Here is a 6,000-nt window from a genome sequence, read left to right as displayed (position 1 = left end):
CACCAGGGGTGCACTTGCAAGAGGTAGGTATATAAGGACAGGTCTCAGGCAAGTGCAGCATTCCAGAGCTGTGAAATAAAGGAGCAGGTCCAGAGTGACCTTGACTTCACTACATGCCTCTTGTGAATCTGTACTGAGGGGACAGGACTTTACAGTGGCGACGAGTTACGGGATTACAGAATCCACAGAATGGCGAACAACGGATCAGATGAAAAGTACAATGCGGGACTCAATTGGGAGGACTTTATAGAAAGGCTCCAGCAAAGCTTTGTAACCAAAGACTGGTTAGGCAACGATAAAGCAGACAAGAGAAGAGCCCGTCTCTTGACCAGCTGTGGCTCAAAAACACGCTTTAATGAAGGATCTGTTGGCACTCGAGAAACCAGCAAGCAAGTCGTTTGAAGAATTGAGCACACTGGTAAGAGATCACCTGAAGCCAGCAAGCAGCCTACACATGGCCAGACACAGGTTCTACAACCACAGACGCTGTGTGGGCCAGAGCATACCAGACTTCGTGGCGGAACTTCGGAGGTTGGCTAGTTTATGTGAGTTCTCCGATGAACTGAGGAGAGAAATGCTGAGAGACTTTTTCATTAAAGGAATAGGACGCGCAGGCATATTCCGAAAGCTCATAGAGACCAAGAACCTGACCTTAGAGGCAGCAGCACTGGTTGCACAGACATTCTTGGTCGGGGAAGAAGAAACGAGGTTGATTTACAATGCAGGTACAACAACTAACGAAATATCGGAACAAAAAGTTCACAGCACTAATCGAGCTGCTACCCCCACACACAGACAAAACCGGGAGAACAGGCTCTCGACAGCAGGCAGAAGCCATCAAGGGCCACAGGAACGGCAGTTCACACCTCATCAACCCAAAATGCGAGCAATCAACTACAAACTGAGAGAAGCTCAAGAGAGATCAGCCAGACGCAGCTCATTCTTTGGGAACACTTTGAACAATGGAACAGGTCTGTGCTGGAGGTGTGAGGGTGGGCACTCGGCAAGGGGATGTCGATTTCAGCAGGCTGTTTGCAGAAATTGTGAATATACAAGGCATTTGGCCCGCATGTGCAAAGAAACGGCAGCTCGGCTGGTATACGAATCGGATGGGTCGGAAAGTGGACCAGAAGATGGTGGGGACAGTACCCGGGACACCGATGTACAGCGGGTCAACACGATCAATAGCCACTGCTCCTACAACAGGACGCCTCCTATAATGATGAGGGTCCTACTCAACGGGATATCTGTCAACATGGAGCTGGATATGGGAGCGAGTCAATCTCTCATGGGCGCTCAACAATTTGAACAACTGTGGCCACATAAAAGAGACAGACCAAAACTCACAAGGGTCGACACCAAACTAAGGACCTATACCAAAGAAACGTACCAGTCCTCGGCAGCGCCATGCTCTCTGTCACACACAAAGGGACAGTGAACCGACTTCCCCTGTGGATTGTCCCCGGAGACCCCCCAGCACTGCTGGGGAGAAGCTGGCAGGCAAAACTAAACTGGAAATGGGATGATGCCATGTCATTAGAGGAACGGACCTCCTGCTCAACAGTTATAAACCGATTTGAACATCTCTTTCAGCCAGGTGTGGGCACTTTCAAAGGGGCCAAAGTCAAAATCTACATCACACAGGATGCTAGACCGGTCCATCACAAGGCCAGAGCTGTACCCTATGTGATGAGGGAAAAGATTGAACACGAACTAGACAGGCTTCTGCGGGAAGGCATTATATCGACTGTGGAATTTAGCGACTGAGCAAGTCCCATCGTCCCAGTCATGAAGCCTGATGGATCCGTACAAATCTGTGGGGACTACAAATCTACCATAAACAGAGTCGCCCTACAGGACCAGTACCCGCTGCCCAGAGCGGAGGACTTATTTACCAAATTGGCTGGAGGTAAACTTTTCTCAAAATTAGACCTCACATCTGCGTGTATGACGCAAGAATTGACCGAGGAATCCAAGCTACTCACCACCATCAACACACATCGACGCCTTTTCATGTACAATCGATGCCCATTCGGCATCAGGTCGGCAGCTGCCATATTCCAGCGCAACATGGAGAGTCTGCTCAAGTCCATCCCGGAGACGGTTGTATTTCAAGACGACATACTTATCACGGGCAGGGACACCGACTCCCATCTCCGTAATTTGGAGGAAGTACTAAAGCGGTTGGATCGGGTAGGCCTACGAGTCAAGAAATCCAAGTGCCTGTTTCTCGCACCTGAGGTTGAATTTTTGGGCAGAAGGATTGCCACTGATGGAATCCGCCCAACAGAGTCCAAAACAGAAGCAATTTACCTGGCACCCAGGCCCCGGAATGTCTCAGAACTGCGCGCCTTTCTCGGGCTACTCAATTACTTTGGGAACTTTATGCAGAACTTAAGCACGCTGCTGGAGCCTCTCCGCGTGCTAATCAGGAAGGGGAGCGATTGGTTTTGGGGGGACGCCCAGAAACGCGCCTTCAATAAGGCATGCAACCTGCTGTGTTCCAACAGTGTTTTGACTTTCTTTGACCCAGGTAAAAAGCTAGTTCTCACATGCGATGCATCAGCGTATGGGGTCGGGTGCATTTTGTAACATGTCAATAGTGCAGGCAAATTACAACCCATAGCTTATGCCTCCAGGTCATTTCGCGGGCGGAACGCGGTACGGAATGGTAGAGAAGGAGGCGCTCGCGTGCGTGTACGGTGTCAAAAAGATGCACCAATACCTTTTCGGTGCCAAGTTCGCGTTAGAAACTGACCACAAGCCCCTCACGTCCCTCCTATCCGAGAGCAATGCAATAAACGCCAACGCCTCGGCGCGAATTCAACAGTAGGCACTCATGCTGGTGTCCTACGACTATACCATAAGGCACAGACCAGGCACAGACAACTGTGCCAACACGCTCAGCAGGCTACACCTGGCGACCACGGAAGGGTCTGACGAACAGGACTGTGAGATAGTCATGGCAATCAATGCCTTTGAGTCCACAGGTTCGCCCATGACGGCTCACCAAATCAGAGCCTAGACGGCCAGCGACCCCACGTTATCCTTAGTAAAAAGATGTGTCCTAACCGGTGACTGGGCAGAGGCTCGCGATGCCTGCCCCGAGGAATTAAAACCCTTTCACAGGCGCATGCATGAGCTATCACTACAAGCAGACTGCCTGATGTGGGGCAGCCGAGTAGTCATGCCTCTGCGAGGCAGAGAGGCATTTGTCCGGGAGCTCCATCGCGAGCACCTGGGGATCGTTCTCATGAAGGCCATAGCCAGATCCCACGTCTGGTGGCCTGGTATTGACACGGACTTGGAGCTCTGCGTCCGAAGGTGCACCATTTGTGCCCAACTCAACAATGCCCCCAGGGAGGCTCCACTGAGCCCCTGGCCCTGGCCTACCAAACCATGGTCGCGGGTGCATGTGGACTATGCGGGCCCATTCATGGGCAAAATGTCCCTCGTAGTTGTAGATGCATTTTCAAAATGGATTGAATGCACCATTTTAAACTCGAGCACAACCTCCACCACTGTGGAGATCCTCGCAACCATGTTTGCAACGCACGAATCCCTGACATATTGGTGAGTGACAATGGTCCGTGCTTCACCAGAGCAGAATTCCAAGACTTTATAATTGACCACGGCATAAATCAAGACGGCACCATTCAAGCCGGCCTCCAACGGCCAGGCTGAGAGAGCAGTGCAAATCATTAAACAAGACATGCTTAAAATCCAAGGTCCCACGCTGCAGGGCCACCTGTCGTGACTGCTGCTGGCATACAGATCTCGTCCGCACTCACTGACTGGGATCCCCCCCCCGCACAACTGTTGATGAAAAGGACTTTAAAAACAAGGCTCTCATTAATCCTCCCAGACATGCACGAAATCGTTGATGCAAAACGCCATGAGCTGACTGAGTACCATGACAGAAATTCGAGGGGGAGATGGAATGAGATAGGGGACAAAGTGTTTGTACTAAACTATGGCAGGGGTCCCAAATGGCTTGCAGGGACAGTAACAGGCAAAGAAGGAAACAGGCTACTGATAGTACAAATGGACAATGGTAAAACCTGCCGGAGGCATGTAGACCAAGTCAAAAGCAGATTTACCAACAACACTGCGGAACCAGAGGCAGACTACAATGTGGAACTCGCACCATACCTGGTGGACAGACAGAGGGAACAACCTGAGGAAAGGGAAATCCCAACAGACAGCCCAGGCGAGTCAACAACAATCACACCAATCGAAACAGACAGCCCAGGTGAGATACCAGCAACCACACCCAAAGAAAAACAGATACCAAGGCAAACAACTGAACTACAACTCAGACGCTCCACGCGAGAGCGTAGACCACCTGAGAGACTGAACCTATAAAGACAATAAGACCTTGGGGGAGGGTGATGTCATGTATCTTACATTATTATATATAACTGTATCCTAACATGCTATACATGACTGTAATAAGATATGACCTGTAATCACCAGCATACCTTACCACCAGGGGTGCACTTGCAAGAGACAGGTATATAAGGACAGGTCTCAGGCAAGTACAGCATTCCAGAACTGTGAAATAAAGGTGCAGGTCCAGAGTGACCTTGACTTCACTACATGCCTCGTGTGAATCTGTACTGAGGGGACAGGACTTTACAACCTGGCTGATGACCCGCCTCCGCAACCCTATCACCTCTGCTGAGCACCGTTACAATGGAGAGCCATGCCACCAACAGGAACGTCATCGAGCAGACTATCAGGGTGGTGAAGCCAGCAGTTCCTCTACCTTGACCACTCTGGAGGGACCCTTCAGTACTCCCCTTGATTGACTCGCCCTCTTTATCGTTGTTTGCTGCATGCTGCACAACCTGGCCATTCTGAGGGCCCAGCCATTGCCAGCAGGGATTACAGGTTCACCTCAGGAGGAGGGAGAGGGAGAGGAGGAGCAGAAGGTGGAACATGACGATCATCATCATAGGCAGTCCCTCGGAATCGAGGAGGACTTTCTTCCACTCCGAAAGTGAGTTCTTTGATGGCAGAACAGTCCGATACGAGAGCCGCACACCCTGTTACAGGTGGGACCGACATTCGTCGGGGGAAGGGGTCGGTGGGGTTGGTTTGCCGCACGTTCCTTCCGCTGCCTGCGCCTGGCCTCTTCATGCTGTTTGCGTCGAGCCTCAAAGAGCTCCATGCCCTCCCGGATGGACTTTCTCCACCTCAGGTGGTCTGCGGCCAGGGTCTCCCAGGTGTCAGTGGTGATGTCGCACTTTACCAGCGAGGCTTTGAGGGTGTCCTTATAACGGTTCCGCTGTCCTTCTTTGGCTCGTTTACCATGAAGGAGCTCCGCCTAAAGCATTTGCTTAGTAAGTCTTGTATCTGGCATGCGTACTATGTAGCCTGCCCAGTGAAGCAGTATTTCAATACTGGGGATGTTAGCCTGGTCAAGCTCACTGATGTTGGTGCGCCTGTCCTCCCAGGGGATTTGCAGTGTCTTGCGGAGACATCGTTAGTGATATATCTCCATGCCTCAGATCCATACAGGACAGCGGGTATTACTACAGCCCTGTCGACCATGAGTTTGGTGGTAGATTTGAGGGCCTGGTCTTCAAACACTCTTTTCCTCAGGCGGCCGAAGGCTGCGCTGGTGCACTGGAGGCGATGCTGAATCTCCGCATCAATGTCTGCCTTTGTTGATAAGAGACTCCCGAGACATGGGAAATGGTCCACGTTGTCCAGGGCTGCGCCGTGGATCTTGATGATTGGAGGGCAGTGCTGTGCGGCGGTGACAGGCTGGTGGAGGACCTTTGTCTTATGAATGTTAAGCGTAAGGCCCATGCTTTCATATGCCTCAGTGAATACATTGACTATATCTTGGAGCTCAGCCTCTGAATGTGCACAGACGCAGGCGTCGTCCGCATACTGCAGCTCAATGACAGAGGTTGGGGTGATCTTGGACCTGGCTTAGACGCGGCGTAGATTAAACAGCTTCCCACTGGTTCTATAGTTTAGTTCCACTCC

Source organism: Pristiophorus japonicus, chromosome 12 (assembly GCF_044704955.1).
Source record: "Pristiophorus japonicus isolate sPriJap1 chromosome 12, sPriJap1.hap1, whole genome shotgun sequence".
Taxonomy (NCBI): domain Eukaryota; kingdom Metazoa; phylum Chordata; class Chondrichthyes; family Pristiophoridae; genus Pristiophorus; species Pristiophorus japonicus.
This window is presented reverse-complemented; position numbering follows the sequence as displayed.